A 17,731-nucleotide genomic window follows, 5' to 3' on the forward strand; every position below is an offset into this window, starting at 1 on the left:
TAGATCAACAAACAAAACAAGTGTGTTGGATAAACTGAGACTAATAAAAGCCTCACGCGTGGCGTTTCACTGTCAAGGGGTGCAATACAGCGTGTATGTAATTCAGGGCTCGACATTAACGACTGCCCGATGGCCCGGGGCCATCTAGTATTTAGCTCGGGCAATGAAGCCTCACCTGCTGGTTGCCCGATCGGGCAATCTATTATGCCAGTATCATGCAGCTCGCGGATCCAGTAATGAGTGACCCGACAGTAAAACTAAACTTATCTATAACTAGTTTAGGTAGTTTGAGAGGTAATTAAAAATAGCTACATGTGATATTCTAACCTGAAGTGTGTGTTTTGTCCACTCACCGCTGCATTTGATCATGCAGAGCTGCGTGTCGACTCGTCAGCATCAGCTGATCTCTCTCTCCCGTAAGATTAGACTTCACTCGCGTTTATGTCCATATTGATCAGATCCAGCTAGTTCTAGCTAATGATAGGACTTCCTGCTTATTAAAAGAAACCTAAACAATAAATGTCGCTATGCAACTGGGTGAGTCCACAAAGTATAGCGCAGCATTATACATTTGTTTACATGCCCACCGGAACCACGAGGCATTACCAACAGATCAACGCACAATCAACCCATACAGGACATCTCTTTCTCCACATTAAGTGTTAGACATTAGAATTGACTATTCTTGTCTGTCACATACTCTTCTTGTCTGTCACATAAGTGGCGCAACTGAAACGGTATTGCGCCTAAGGGAAATTGTTTTGACCGAAGACATTTAGATTTGCCGGCTTATGGGAACTCTGACGTCGCCATTTTGTGTGCTTCGCGGATGCGCTCCGCTCCTCTCGACTGCTGCTCGGGTCTGCTCGGTCAGCTTTCGGATGAGGAGGCATTCGTTCGACCAACTTACAGTAGATAACATTACAAACATTTTTAACAGGGGCCATAATAGTGTAAATAATGTTTGTTTTGGCAGTTATAACTGAATGTTATGTTTTCTACTTTTTTACGTCTGGCCTTGCCTTCATCAGATGGAAAGTGTCTTGACCAACAACTTAAGTATTTCTTATAGCTATGCAGGGCATGCAAGCGAGCAAACGAACAAGTGAAATGAAGAATAAAATTGAAATTGTACAATATAATATTGTGGTGGTTCATCTTATAATTCAGTCTAGAGAATGCACCAGACCGCATCTAAGACCTGCACAAATCTAAATTTTCTAGGGGGGAGGCCCCCCGAACCCTTCGTGTGCCATTTCGTCCGCGCGCATTTTTCAGGGCAATCTCTATTGGGCTCAGGGCCATCTGTAAATTAGCTTAGATGGCCCACATGGCCATCTCCCAAAATCCTTAATGTCATGCACTGTAATTACATTACAAATACTGACTTGAGCCCCACCACTGTATGGGTTAGCCCTACCATAGATCAGAGTCCTGCATCGGGTCGGGTGTCCGCGGGTACCCGACGGGTGACCCGCAAAAAAGGTGATTTGCGGGTGGTATTTTTTCAAACGCTTTTTTCCGGGTTCGGTTCTGGGTAAAACAAAGATGATGCGGGTCGGGTTGCGGGTGTTGCATAATAAATATATTTAAATAATAATAATTTAGTTTAATGTTTAAATCCTCAGACCTCTCCCCCGCGGGACCGAGCATAGGCCTATTCATAACCTCTGCAGCGCATCTATCTGCTGCTGAGCGCGCCACATTCTGAATGGCTGAGGTGAAGCTCTCTGACAATACAGCATTTTCAATAACTCTTCCTCAAGAGCGAAATCCAACGTCTGGGAGGCTTTTGGTGTCATCCTAGATGCAGAAAATAACCAACATCCCAGGCTTTTTGAGCCAAATATGCAACTGCGTGTGTTAATAATTGCACGTTTTCACTGCTTATATATATGCGGGTTCGGGTCGGGTTGCGGGTCTTGTGCCGGCGGGTCGGGTCGGGTTGCGGAACTAATTGGCAATATGTGCGGGTAGCGGGGCGGGTTCGGTATTGCACGTCGCGGGTGCGGGGCGGGAGCGGGTCTTGAAAATCAGACCCGTGCAGGACTCTGCCATAGATTACCCAACAAAAATACTCTGGCGCCGGAGAGACACGCAGCTCTGCATGATCACCTGCAGCTCCACCCGCTGTGATTGAGCGATGAGCGGAACAAAACACACACTTCAAGTTAGATCATCACCCTTAACTATTTTAATTACCTCTCAAACTACCTAAACTTGTTATAAATATGTTTATTTTTACTAGGGGTGCACCGAATGGGAAATTCTTGGCCGAAACCGATACCGAAAATAGGAAACAGTTGGCCGAAAACCGAATGCCGAAAGGCCGAAAATGATTAATAGAAATATATATAGAAATATATACATATATAGAAATATATACATATATATATAGAAATATATATATAAAATGTATATATGTTTTACCAATGTTGTTCAGCTACCTGATTATGGAAAAATACATGATTATGGCAAAACTTAACTTAAATAATAATCACTATTATGGGTCCATAAAACATTTATTCAGCACATTTGAATGCATACAGTACATTAATTCCAAGTCAAGTGCATTTTCTTTTCTCTCTAGGATAACTACAACAAAGTGCATTCAGAACAAAGCCAAGGTGCTTTAAAACTGCATAAACATCTAGGCCAGTAGGCCTACAACAAAATAGTGTAAATAAAGACTAACAGCCAGGCCTTCAACAACAACAAATGCACCTATAGAGAGGCGAAGTCCCTCCCCTTCCGGGAGCCTCCATGGGACCCCGGAAGCGGAAAATTATACATAGAAGTCAATGGAGAGAGAAAAGTTATCTTTTGATCCCGTTTGAATTGTGCCACGAATGACACATATGATGTTTGTCAATCTTAAACAATCATTTCCATGCAAAAAAAGTCACAGTTTGTCGTAAAACTGCTGAAATATAAGACTATGAATAATACGCAACTAGAAAGACTACAAATCCCAAATGCATTCTGGGTCGCGTAAGTGATGTCATAGGCGATAATGCTCCAAGACTGGTTGTGACTCGCAAAGCAAAGAGGAAGAAGAAGACTGATTTATTCCCTCCAATAAATATAAGAGATTGCTCCAATAAATTCACTTTTACAAGATGCCTGTGTGCTTTGTACGAGGTTGTAATCACAAAAGAGATCATACCACTTGCTCGTTCTATCGCTTCCCGTCTGATGAAAGGACCAGGAGTCGTTGGACCAAACATATCAGGTAATATACATGTTTTGCATGGAACATAGTCAAGTTAGCTACCTAGCTAGTAGCGAGCATGTTAGTTAGCATTATATTACATTACTTAGCCTTGTCATTTGTATTAGCCTTAACATGAAGTAAACCAAAATGTTAAACAGTAAGAGTAGTCATGATGGTAAGTATTTTGTGAAACATTTGAAGAGTAGCCTATCGCCCCCTCCACCAGGTGCTAAGGGGGCGGGAGGTAGGCTAACCCCACATTAGTATCAGCGATCTTTTCTACTTAATGCTATCTGCACAAATGGTTAACATTGACCATTAAAAGATCAGGCAGTTCAGGGAGAGTCGAAGGAAGGAAGGCAGGCAGCTTTGCATGACATTCTTCTGGACGTGTTTCATTGTGATGATAGTGAGAGTGAGTCAATCTGTTTGTTGGAAAGACAGTAGTTGAGTGATTACTGAGAGAAAATTATTAAAAGAGATAATTATTCAGTGTTGTTACTTTAAAGTGTTGTTACTGACCTTTTTCTCTTTTATTTTCTTTACCTCACCTGTAACTGCTGAGACCCTGAGGAACAAGCACACTGGACTGACCTGCTCTGGCAACCTGATTTCCACTGTACGTAATAGTATTTGGTTATGGTATATTATTTATATACATCAAAGGCACAATGCACCCCCCAGAGACACACATGTATTGAGTGTGATATTTTGCATTGGTCATATGAAATCATCTTTACATACTAGAAAACTGTAGGAGCGGCAACTTGTTTTGAAATTGAATTTTTAATATCCGATAATAAAGTTGATCCGTTTTCTTTATTCTTCTCTCTTCCCAGCTCCATCCATCACCATTCTCTGTTCCTGCAGGTCCTGCTTGCTAATCAATATTCATATTTTTTTTACACAATTACAAATAAAGTCAATGTATTGTATGACATGAAGTTGTGCTTCATTCTGAGTCAATAATAAATTCATTCTGCCTTCAGCTGCAAAATTATTGTGGACTGCACTGACATCCATGTAGCTGCCCCCCAGTAAGATGAACCAAGCAAAGTTGACATACTCAACATACAGCTGTACTCTTAAGTTTACATGAAGAATTTGTGAAATATTGGTAATAACAGGTTTAAATGATTATTAGTAATTAATTATATAATTTTCTCATCGTAGATGAGCAGACAGGGAGCAGATGAGAAAAGCAGAATATGCAGCTGCCATTTTCCACATGGAAAAGAGAAAGGGCCAAGTGTATTTGAGTGGACAAAAGAGAAATCCCAAATACGAAAAATAAAATTATACAATTTACAGATATGTATACAAATAAATATATATCCTATATACACTATCATGTATAATGATGGTGTATGATGTAGAAGGAAGTGTGGTAGATAACAAGTAAATATAGAGTTACATACAGATCCATGTTACAGCAAAAGATGGAATAACTAAGAAGCACGCAGTATAATAATAATTACACGCAACAATTAAATAACTGCTCAGCATCTCCACCACAATCCCAATCTGCTGTGTCCTGTTTTCCTCCCCTCTGCATAACACCCCATCACACATACGAAACACAACGCAGAGTCCGAGGGTGTTAAGAGTATGTTTATTTAAATGTCCTCCTCTCTACTGGCCAACACAGGGAGCATATGCTGGGTGTAGAATTGTTCCAGGAGGAGGAGATTTCCATGCCATGCAGGGTCTTTGGGGATGGGGAGGATGATCGCCTCCATCGTGGTCCACAGCAGCAGAGACTCCGGTCTGTGATGTGCAGCTGTTATATAATATACAATACATTTGTTTGAAAAACATTTGATCAAAAAATAAAGATTTGGTCAGGATCTAGAGTCAGTGTGTAGTTTATTAATTAATCAATGCTCTCTACATTAGGAAAACACATACCAGTGTACCAGAGAGAGTCACACACAGCTGTGCCTAGATAACCAAACAAATTGACAACAGGGATGCAAACTCATCAGGTATGAAAAAGGTGACAAGGATCCGAGCCCCCTGACCCCACAGAATATCGGCTTTAAAATTAGGAATAACAGGATTTTAGCAGTCAGAACAACTAAAGCAGCAGTGTTAATATTAACAGAAACGCCATAGAGTCACATCTAATAGAAATATATAAAAAGCATTTATTTTAATTGTGTAGCAGTCAGTTTATAATTTTGGCAGCACTGTTGAGCATTTTGAAAATGTATTTTCATGCCTCTGTGCAAGGCTTAGTCTTTCTATCTTTATAGCCACTGGTGTAAAGTAACCAAGTTCATAAACTCAACAAGTACTATACTTGGGCACAATTTTGAGATACTTGTACTTTACTTAAGTATTTCAATGTTTTGCTACTTTGTACTTCTACTCCACTACAGTTCAGAGGTAAATGGTGTACTTTTACTCCACTACATGTATGTAATACCTTTAGTTACTTTACAGATGTTGATGAATGATGTGAAATATAATCAAGTGTTAAATCAGACTTTAGTTCCACCTGGAGTAAATCCAAAAGCTACCCTGCCTGCAGTATACAAAGTCATTCAAACTAGCTGCACCTTTACCAGCTTTGATAACACTTTAATGATCAGTCATTATAAAACATATCATATTATTCTGAAATGGACCAATCTGCAAAATGACTACTTTTACTGTCGCTACTTTCACTATATTTTGATAATAATAATTTTCTACTTTTACTTGAGGAACATTTGGAATGCAGGACTTTTACTGTAACAGAGTATTCCTACACTCTGGTACTTCTACTTTTACTCAAGTACAAGAACTGAGTACTTTTACATTACATTGCATTTAGCTGACGCTTTTATCCAAAGCGACTTACAATAAGTGCATTCGACCAGGAAGATACAACCTTTAAGAAAACAGAATCATATAAGTACATCAGGTTTCATAGAGCCAAACATTTCAAGTGCTACTCAACTGGCATTTAGAAAGCCAGCCCTTTATTAGTATATAAGTGCTTTGTTAGTAATTCTATCGCTCGAAGTGGCGTCTAAAGAGATGAGTTTTCAGTTTGCGTCGGAAGATGTGTAAGCTATCTGCTGTCCTGATTTCAATGGGGAGCTCATTCCACCATTTTGGAGCCAGGATAGCAAACCCACGTGTTTTTGCTGACGGGAACTTGGGTCCCCCTCGCAGTGCGGGTGCAGCGAGCTGTTTGGCTGATGCAGAGCGGACTGCACGTACTTCTACTTTTAATCAATTTCAAGATATATACTTATACCACCTCTGTTTATAGCCTATGAAAAAAACGATTAGAAAACGAAGGCTAAAGCTAACGTTAGCAGATAGTGTTGGAGATTTAGAGGATGTTGAAAACCAACCTCGTCTCCGCGTGTCGTTTGACAAGCTAGGTGAATTCGGGAAAAGGGAGGGATTGATTAAGAAACACCAGAATGCAAGCGAAACAATAATCCGGCTTTAATGATACAAGGTAACAATACAAAACACAAATACAAAGAAATCACGAAGCACTCTGCAGAGTACTCCGGGCTCAGGTTCTACCACGTGTGTGAGACAGGTCTCAGGAACGGCTGGTGAAAAACAAGAGCGCGAACCAAAGGAAAACACAGTCTTTCATACTAAAACACAGGAGGAGGAGGTGTACGTGCTTTCCCCCAGAGGTCATCTTATTGGCAGAGACGAACACATGGCCTGTCGCACCCAATCAGTGCGACACAGCAGAAGAAACCCGGAAACAAAAAGTCTCATTCAGTTTGACGAAGACCAGACACCTTTTGGTGTCTGGTACGAACCTGCTCTAAACAACAAGTTTCCTTATCTTATTTCACATCTTGCAGCCAGCACACACACATCTCCTTTATGGCCCTTGGTCCCTGAGTCCATCTTCCCCCCTCAGGCTACCACACACAAGTTAAAAGTATGTTTTAAGATATAGTTGTTATAGTTGGCTAAATATACGTAATACATGTTAATTACTTTCATATCAATAACAACGAGGAACACATTACCTATGCTCTTAAGCAGTAAAAAGTACCGCACACTCATTTAGCCTGCAGCTCTTTCAGACACTTGAGCTATTGTTCTTTAAGAATATTCCCTGCAGAATCTTTATTTCAAATAAAAGGTTTCACATTGCATATTTCCAGCTTCCTTTACCCATACTGCTATTATTAATACAAAGCAATCAACCACACACATATATTTAAAACAAGTAGATTTCCCTGATCATTTGACATGCTGCTTCCATTTCCCATAGAGTAATAAAAGATGTTTAAGCTAATTTCTCCACAATGTTTGTAGCCATTTAGTACCCACACATGAAAGAATAAGAACAGAGGTATAGTTGACCAGTAATCATGTAGCTCTTATATTTACTTCAATGAAAACACATACACATCTGCTACAAGATTGTGTCACGCACACCCTTTTTTACGAGGGAAGCATTCCAGAGCCTCGGCACTATCTCCAAATAAGGGTGTCCCATGCTCCCATCTCTTCTCTAAGCACACAGAATTCACCTCAATATATTGGGGGAGGAAAGGATACTTTGTCCCTTCAAATTTAACACACATGAACATATATAAGGTGACACCAAAATGAATATACCAGATTTTACTTTCCTGTCATACCCCGTTACTTTAATACTTCAAATAATTCAAATAATCCTTCAATTCCCCCTTTTTGGTCTCGTATTAACGAGACCAACACACATAAGACATTTGAAACAAACTACTGTCATTCTTTGATACTGTGTCTGTCCCCCTTCATTAAACCTTTGAGAACAGAAAACAACCTCCAATGACAGTGAAGAAACTATCAGAGTGAGAGCCTGAGTGCCAGAAAGCAGCATCCTTGCGTGTTGTTGAATCATCAGGGCCCCCCCTCAGCGGAATACGCCAACAAGGGCAGCTGATAGGGAGGGGGAGATGCGGCCTTTCCTTCAAAGGTGGAACTGATGAATCTGATCAGAGAGAAGTAGACTCCTCTGCTGCCTCGAGAAGTCCCCCAGCCCGCTGATGCCAGCTTCCAAGTCGTCTGCTGTAGGGATGTCCGCGAGGTCCTTCTCCTCCAGTCCGCTGATGCCTGCTTCCAAGTCGTCTGCTGTAGGGATGTCCGCGTTGACGATAGCCAGGTCCATCCTGATGTCCTCCAAGGTCCTAGCCGGAGTGTTCCTTGCCGCACACTGGCTCCAGTAGTACCAGATGTCCCCCTTTGCTCCTCGGCGGACGGCATGAGATGTCCTCTGGGTCACTCTGTAGAGGCCGGAGAACCTGGGGTTGAGTCACGTAGGCCTGACGACCTTCAGCCAGACGAACTCCGCTGTGTCGGCCTCCTGCTCCTCGGGTCCCCCTTTTGGCGTCAGCAACCTGTGTGGAGAAATCTGATACCCACCCCTCAAGTCTACGCTCAGGGCTTCTGGGCCCTCAGGTGTTTGACCCACCGCTGGTAGGCCGCTTCAGAATTCTAATACTTGGCCTGTGTCAACAAAATAAACCCCAACATCTTCAGGTGAACTAAATATCTCAATAGCTCTGAATTCCTGACAAGCATCTGTGTTATTATAAATGAAATCCTTGAGATCCCATTTAAAATCTAAATATAATATGAACTGCTAATGTCTCTGGTAATGGAACACACTAATGTTATGGATTAAAAACAACTAAAATCATGATACTGACAAAGTGAATAATTTCCAGGCGAGACTGCTTCTACCTGTCACTGCTTGGATATTATCAAACTGAAAAATGAATACAGAAATTCAACATACTGTCATCAAATGTCTTTCTATTATGACTTTAAATTAAATGTACATCCCCATAATGATCTAAAAAGTCTATGGCTTTTACTTCTTTACCAGGCTAGTTACAAGATGTTGTCTAAATTAAATTCTATCTCATTACATTACTATGTTTTAACTTAGCTGTAATATGTTCTTTCTACATTTCAAACCTCAGTTACTTTAATACCTGTTGAAATATTACCAAATTGTTTTCATTATCACAGTTCACCTTCTCATTCTCATCCTGGAATGACCTCTCTCAGTAGCCCCTTGGCCACTGATTCTGCATCTGTGTTACCTGTTATAACTCAATCAATATTAGAAACATGTCAACATTCATCAAACAGTATCTTATCCCCAGATATGGAGCAGGTTAAATCTAAAACTGTCAATCAATGGTCAGATTGAACATCTGAGTTGGGGCGGCAGGTTTCTTCCAGTCCCTAAATGAAAATATCCCACACTCCCCCTTTTTACACATGTAAACATGTGTAATAAAATCCTGTATGGGAAGAAAACCTTCAGGTAACCAGTGGTTATAAGAAAATACCAAACATCATTCACAAAAGTATATCCATCATCTTTCACAGTAAACACTCCAGGGAAAATAAGTGTTCATTTCCAGCTGGCAGTCCTAAAAGAAACAGAATCTTTAGATTTTAGTTTGAGTTTTACATTTGCAAACCGCCAACACCTGTGGGAATTAGAAACGGGTCACATGTGCATTTTTCCAAATGTGTGGAATTGTAGGAAACCTGTGTTTCCCATGGAGCTCCAAAATAATGTATTATTCCAAAGACATGCTCGGTTAGTTATTGTTTTAGAATCATGCAGTTACACTGATCACATGCAGAAATTCATTCACACCCACACTGTCAGGTTGTAAAGTCAAGTTCGGTCAGCCCCAGAGTCAGTCATTGATAGTGCTTTTCTCAAGTCACACTGTCAGTCAGGGTCAAAGGTCATTTGGTCTCAGTTTCATTGGCCATGTGTCGTGCTCTGCAGAGACTTTAATATTCTACTAGCTGGAGTTGTACTAGTGACATCATTGTGTTGATGTCAACCAATGCAACAAAGTTTTTCTCGTGTTCGCAGCACCATTTTCTTCAGATGTCTAACAAACAAATGATCAATACACTTTATTAATATACCGCCCCTAGGAAACACAATAACAAATGTTCTGACAAATGTTCATGCAAGGCATTCTTAAGTGAACCTGCAGAAAACGGCCTTTTGAATTAATATTCCAAATTAATCAATAATAATAATAATCCATTTTATCAATTTGTTTACCCTTAGAAGTGAACATACCTCATAATGTTACATCAGGATGTTAAACTAAGCTTTGGCCAAATCAATCATTATTACTGTTTCAGATCTAACTGGAGGTTGAACAAACAAAATCTTTTTTTTTTGTTTTGTTTACATCATGTAAACCACTAACATATTTCCCAATTTCAGCATCAGCCTTGTTACTCTCAAATTACATCCTAAATAGGAATATTAGGAATGAAACAAATATTTAATCTTCAGAAATGTTCTTAACAAATAGAGAGTAATGCCACCTCTCTATCTAGTGAATAGCCAACATATTTAAAAAATGTCAGATATACAAAAATAAGCCTAAATACTCTTTTACTATCAAAGTCTAAAGCTAGACCTAAGCTGAACAGTTTTGGTAATGGACAATTTAATCTAGAAAAAAACAAAACTGGACCTGTGTTCTTGTGTGTTCTTCAAAATACATTAGTAAATACCTTGTGAAGTATTCACAATATAACTAATCCTCTCTAGGATATGAAATCCATTCATCTTTAACCAGATACTATTTCCCTATTTATTTTTAGTTCATGATAATAATGGTATAACGTCCACACGTTTACCCATAGCTAGTCACTATGTCAAGATTATCATGTGTGACATAATAATCAGATGTCTTGTTTGCCAAACAAGGATATTAAACCTTAACCCTTTCAGCATTCCAGACCATCATTAAACAATCAGCCTCCTTTCCTAAACACTAAGCATATCGTTCTACACCACCTTCTGATAAACTCTTGCACAGTTATGCTGTAAAATCATTGCATGATTTCTTCAGAGTCTGAACAGACTGAGACCAGCCTGTCTCAAGATCTTGTCATATTGAGAACAGTCAATGATTCATTGTCCTCTTCAGCTGTAGTCAGTGGCAGGGCCCCCAAAAAGCTAGAACCGGCCCTGGTCAGTGGGCTCCAAGGAAACTCTCTCTGGCATTGTGATGTCCTGAGGGGGAAGGGACCTCTGGATCAATGTGATACAATCAGCAGACACACGTTGTCCTCTGTGCCGCAGAAATCCCCCAAAACTGCAGTACCTCTTCACACCACGGTTGCCTTGACAACGAGGCACAAGCAAACTTTGAAACCCTCCTCTGAGATGTGTTCTTTGCACAGTTCTTCTGTTTGCAATGAGCAACTTTTCACCAACACCCTGATTCAGAGTACAACCCAAAGGTGGCGCACAACTATCCAATGCTGCTGTAATCACAGCAAATCAGCTACTGAGAAAAACTCAATGTAAATCTCTCCCCCAGCGGGTTACAAAATAAAACAGCTGAGTGTCTATATGGTCAGGAATGCTGAAACATGTGAATGTGAAACCCATTAATGGTAACAGTCTTCCTATTCTTCATTACTTCAGTTCTAAGTTAATAGGCAAAACAAAAACTTTTCTTAACCACTATAGATTCATCTTTTATCTTCTTGCTTATTCTATTCTTTTCAAATTGTTTATCTAAGTTGTGTGTTACAAGCATGGTTAGATTTGTAACAGAATACAAAACTAACTGTATCCAGCGCTATATATTTAAAACAAGTAATCTGACTACAGTTCATGAATATATTTTGGAACACTTAAAGGAATTATTACAAAATGTAATCTTCATTATTACTAAAGCTGAAACCTAAATAAATCATCACGGAACATTTTTCTGTCCTTATTACTTAATTGTTTCAATAAAAACTAAAAGCATTGTGAAAACTCCCATTTTTGAGAACATCTCTCAACACTTTTATTCCATCTAAGCACGAATGTTTATGACAAACTCGTCCTATTAATCCCAAACGGTCTTTAATGGTATCAATTGTGAACATTTCTTAATATTAATTGTAAATGCAACGTACGTTCTCTTTAGAACAAAGATAGGATAGTTGCAGCTGAAACTGGTTAATAGCAATGTTCTGTTAACCTAGATAAGCCTGTTGTTCTTATATCTAGTAAATATATTCTTATTTCATGTTACTCACAAAACAATATGACATTTTCCAGAATAGCAGTAACTCTATATAACCTCTCAATATATATATTTCTTCCAATGAGTTCGTTATTTCATGTCTAACAAATGTTCCTCTTTCCATGTCGTATTCTAGATGGAGAAATCCACCTATCATATTTAATTTGAATAAAACCTTAACTTTAATGTACTTCATATTCTCAGTAAATCTCTTTTTACTTTCCCCTAAGGTTACTGTATGTAACATAATTTTCCTTGAAGTATAATTAAGTACAATCCTTAGTTAATGACAAATACTATGAAATTCACAACGCAATGCAACGGTATCAATCAGTTGTCAAAGACTATATTTAAATAACAGCAAATCATTGTTTATTAATTTCAATATATCTACCACTTCAAATCACACCTTGATCTGTTAATTTTCTATGTATTTCAGTCCAACTTCAGATCACTAGAGACAAAAGCAAGCAGACACCCTCCGGGCCGCTGCTGCTCTCGAGAGGAAAAAGGGTGGGGGAAACTCTCACAGACAAATACTGACACCCCCTTCTCTCTCCCCCGCTGTAGCTCTCAGCCTCTCCTTTGGAAAAGGGGGGGCTTCTTTCAACAATTAACACTTCTGCTATCCTCTTATTCAAATTTTTTTTTTGCTTGAACCCACTGTCCTCGTAAGCTCTTAACTCACGCTCCTCTCGTTAAACTTTTCCCTTCATTATGACTTCGTATCTATTCATCTGACTTAGGCTGTTTCTGTTACCAGTCAATATTCACAGACTTCATATCTATTCATCTGACTTACTGTCCTTGTTACCAGTAAATATTCACAGATTCAACCCCCACAGAACAAAGGATTAATGAGGTCCGGTCACTTCAAAATTGCTTTTTGAAGGTTGCGTTACTCTCCTTTGGATTTTACTTATAACTCAACTTCGATTCCTATGAACCTAAGAATTGTTATTCAGATTCGTCTCCTGGATGCCGTCTGAAAACGGTCACTGGACGTCCCCCAACGAGTCTTCAGCCGTCTCCTTTCTGAAAAAAGTACGGGGCCTTTCACCTTCGTCTTACATACCTCGTTGATTCACTTTTATGTTATATAACTTTCCTACCTATCTAAAATATGTATTTGTACATTCCACCGCAACAACTATGACACCGGAATATGTCTCTGACAACTCTAAAATTTAGTTTAGCCAATTACAGACCTTCGATAGAAACAGGCTTGTCTGCTCACCTTTCAATTGTAGGATCCCCGTTTTAGTTGTCAGAGATTATTCTAGGCCTTCTCCGGACCATTCGTCCGCATGCCGCTGGTGGTCTCTTCCCCGAAAACACCCCACTCAGACACGTCGGGTCACCATTTGTTGGAGATTTAGAGGATGTTGAAAACCAACCTCGTCTCCGCGTGTCGTTTGACAAGCTAGGTGAATTCGGGAAAAGGGAGGGATTGATTAAGAAACACCAGAATGCAAGCGAAACAATAATCCGGCTTTAATGATACAAGGTAACAATACAAAACACAAATACAAAGAAATCACGAAGCACTCTGCAGAGTACTCCGGGCTCAGGTTCTACCACGTGTGTGAGACAGGTCTCAGGAACGGCTGGTGAAAAACAAGAGCGCGAACCAAAGGAAAACACAGTCTTTCATACTAAAACACAGGAGGAGGAGGTGTACGTGCTTTCCCCCAGAGGTCATCTTATTGGCAGAGACGAACACATGGCCTGTCGCACCCAATCAGTGCGACACAGCAGAAGAAACCCGGAAACAAAAAGTCTCATTCAGTTTGACGAAGACCAGACACCTTTTGGTGTCTGGTACGAACCTGCTCTAAACAACAAGTTTCCTTATCTTATTTCACATCTTGCAGCCAGCACACACACATCTCCTTTATGGCCCTTGGTCCCTGAGTCCATCTTCCCCCCTCAGGCTACCACACACAAGTTAAAAGTATGTTTTAAGATATAGTTGTTATAGTTGGCTAAATATACGTAATACATGTTAATTACTTTCATATCAATAACAACGAGGAACACATTACCTATGCTCTTAAGCAGTAAAAAGTACCGCACACTCATTTAGCCTGCAGCTCTTTCAGACACTTGAGCTATTGTTCTTTAAGAATATTCCCTGCAGAATCTTTATTTCAAATAAAAGGTTTCACATTGCATATTTCCAGCTTCCTTTACCCATACTGCTATTATTAATACAAAGCAATCAACCACACACATATATTTAAAACAAGTAGATTTCCCTGATCATTTGACATGCTGCTTCCATTTCCCATAGAGTAATAAAAGATGTTTAAGCTAATTTCTCCACAATGTTTGTAGCCATTTAGTACCCACACATGAAAGAATAAGAACAGAGGTATAGTTGACCAGTAATCATGTAGCTCTTATATTTACTTCAATGAAAACACATACACATCTGCTACAAGATTGTGTCACGCACACCCTTTTTTACGAGGGAAGCATTCCAGAGCCTCGGCACTATCTCCAAATAAGGGTGTCCCATGCTCCCATCTCTTCTCTAAGCACACAGAATTCACCTCAATATATTGGGGGAGGAAAGGATACTTTGTCCCTTCAAATTTAACACACATGAACATATATAAGGTGACACCAAAATGAATATACCAGATTTTACTTTCCTGTCATACCCCGTTACTTTAATACTTCAAATAATTCAAATAATCCTTCAATAGTGACAATATATGCTAGTTAGCTAGCTCAACGATAATATTGCGACGGGGAAAAAAAACTTTTCAGTGCACATCACGCTCTGCCGCTCCGACAGGGAGCTCTACTCTGAACACCTGAACGGCCCGTTCTAACAGCTGTTCACCAGCGGTCCAGTCTGTGCCACAGTGACTCCGGACGCACAGTTAATATTAACGAACGCACCGTAGGTAATGTAGCTGCTGAAGCTAGACCATCATCGCCGAGCAGCAGAGGCTTATTATACATCATGAGCAGAGCCGACAGGCAGGAAGACTCGAGCACACAGCTCGCGCTTCATTATAATATATAAAAAAAAGCTCGCGGCCGCACATTAATCCGGGTCCCAGACCCCCTCCCATACCCCAAAAATATTTTTATTGCAGATCTACAGGAATCATAAAAACTACCTATTTTGGATTCAAAACGGAGAATTTCGCCGAAAGGTGACAAGTTTGCATCCCTGGACAAGATAACCAAAATCCTTGAATCTACACACAGCAAATAAACTCAAATGACACAACGAGATGTAAAAAGGAGATCACACATATAGTCGATATAGAACTGGCCGCTTCAATCTGAAGAGCAACTAAAACAAAACACGGGAGTGTATCTTGTTCTTGTGAACACTAATGTTATCCACAGCATACACAGACACCACAAAGTTCTTAAGGAGAAAACTAGTTGCTAAAACAAAACACGTTAGTGTACCTTGTTAGCTAGCTGACATTAACCTTAGACATTGCACTCATATTACTCACTGAAACCTTGTAAAGCCGGTCCCGCATGCTGGCTCTTACAGAACCGCTCCCTTTCTTGTATGTACAGCTCTCAACATGCCCAGACTTGTAGTGATTTTCACCTCTTTTTATACTTTTTCGCCTCATTCTGAAAGAAACAGGTGAAATTTACTAACGTGACAGCCATCTTTGTGATGGTGACGCGTATAGAGAGGCGAAGTCCCGCCCATCTACTTCCGACCCATGGGACCCCGGAAGCGGAAAATTATACATTGACGTCAATGGAGAGAGAAAAGTCATCTTTCGATCCCGTTTGAATTGTGCCACGAATGACACATATGATGTTTGTCAAATTAAAAGAACATTTTGCAAGTCAAAAAAATAAAAATGTGTCGTAAAACTGTGAAGTTACAATTTTTTTTGTGTGAAACCGCTCAGTGAACTACAGGTCTCTGGTCTCGCACAATACGCGTCACCATCACAAAGATGGCTGTCACGTTAGTAAATTTCACCTGTTTCTTTCAGAATGAGGCGAAAAAGTATAAAACGAGGTGAAAATCACTACAAGTCTGGGCATGTTGAGAGCTGTACATACACGAAAGGGAGCGGTTCTGTAAGAGCCAGCATGCGGGACCGGCTTTACAAGGTTTCAGTGAGTAATATGAGTGCAATGTTTAAGGTTAATGTCAGCTAGCTAACAAGGTACACTAACGTGTTTTGTTTTAGAAACTAGTTTTCTCCTTAAGAACTTTGTGGTGTCTGTGTATGCTGTGGATAACATTAGTGTTCACAAGAACAAGATACACTCCCGTGTTTTGTTTTAGTTGCTCTTCAGATTGAAGCGGCCAGTTCTATATCGACTATATGTGTGATCTCCTTTTTACATCTCGTTGTGTCATTTGAGTTTATTTGCTGTGTGTAGATTCAAGGATTTTGGTTATCTTGTCCAGGGATGCAAACTTGTCACCTTTCGGCGAAATTCTCCGTTTTGAATCCAAAATAGGTCGTTTTTGTGATTCCTGTAGATCTGCAATAAAAATATTTTTTGGGTATGGGAGGGGGTCTGGGACCCGGATTAATGTGCGGCCGCGAGCTTTTTTTATATATATTATAATGAAGCGCGAGCTGTGTGCTCGAGTCTTCCTGCCTGTCGGCTCTGCTCATGATGTATAATAAGCCTCTGCTGCTCGGCGATGATGGTCTAGCTTCAGCAGCTACATTACCTACGGTGCGTTCGTTAATATTAACTGTGCGTCCGGAGTCCCTGTGGCACAGACTGGACCGCTGGTGAACAGCTGTTAGAACGGGCCGTTCAGGTGTTCACAATAGAGCTCCCTGTCGGAGCGGCAGAGCGTGATGTGCACTGAAAAGTTTTTTTTTCCCGTCGCAATATTATCGTTGAGCTAGCTAACTAGCATACATTGTCACTATCTGCTAACGTTAGCTTTAGCCTTCGTTTTCTAATCGTTTTTTTCATAGGCTATAAACAGAGGTGGTATAAGTATATATCTTGTAATTGATTAAAATTAGAAGTACTCAGTTCTTGTACTTGAGTAAAAGTAGAAGTACCAGAGTGTAGGAATACTCTGTTACAGTAAAAGTCCTGCATTCCAAATGTTCCTCAAGTAAAAGTAGAAAAGTATTATCAAAATATAGTGAAAGTAGCGACAGTAAAGTAGTCATTTTGCAGATTGGTCCATTTCAGAATAATATGATACGTTTTATAATGATTGATCATGAAAGTGTTCTCAAAGCTGGTAAAGGTGCAGCTAGTCTGAATGACTTTGTATACTGCAGGGTAGCTTTTGGATTTACTCCAGGTGGAACTAAAGTCTGATTTAACACTTGATTATATTTCACATCATTCATCCACATCTGTAAAGTAACTAAAGGTATTACATACATGTAGTGGAGTAAAAGTACACCATTTACCTCTGAACTGTAGTGGAGTAGAAGTACAAAGTAGCAAAACATTGAAATACTTAAGTAAAGTACGAGTATCTCAAAATTGTGCC

The 17,731-nt window shown here is 39.9% G+C and overlaps 2 long non-coding RNA genes across 2 annotated transcripts; one reads left to right on the top strand and one right to left on the bottom strand.

Annotated features, from left to right (window-relative positions):
• Positions 1-2,547: 2,547 nt before the first annotated feature.
• LOC307028249 lies at positions 2,548-4,154 on the top strand. Its single transcript, XR_013804903.1, has 2 exons — positions 2,548-3,833; positions 4,054-4,154. It is a non-coding gene; the product is annotated as an uncharacterized lncRNA (long non-coding RNA).
• A 653-nt stretch (positions 4,155-4,807) lies between these two features.
• Positions 4,808-15,893, bottom strand: LOC307028246. The gene is made up of 2 exons (XR_013804900.1): positions 15,738-15,893; positions 4,808-4,994 (listed from the first exon to the last, which is right to left on the bottom strand). It is a non-coding gene; the product is annotated as an uncharacterized lncRNA (long non-coding RNA).
• Between the last annotated feature and the right edge of the window lie 1,838 nt (positions 15,894-17,731).

Source organism: Notothenia rossii, assembly GCF_949606895.1.
Source record: "Notothenia rossii genome assembly, chromosome: 2".
In the NCBI taxonomy this organism is placed as follows: Eukaryota; Metazoa; Chordata; class Actinopteri; order Perciformes; family Nototheniidae; genus Notothenia; species Notothenia rossii.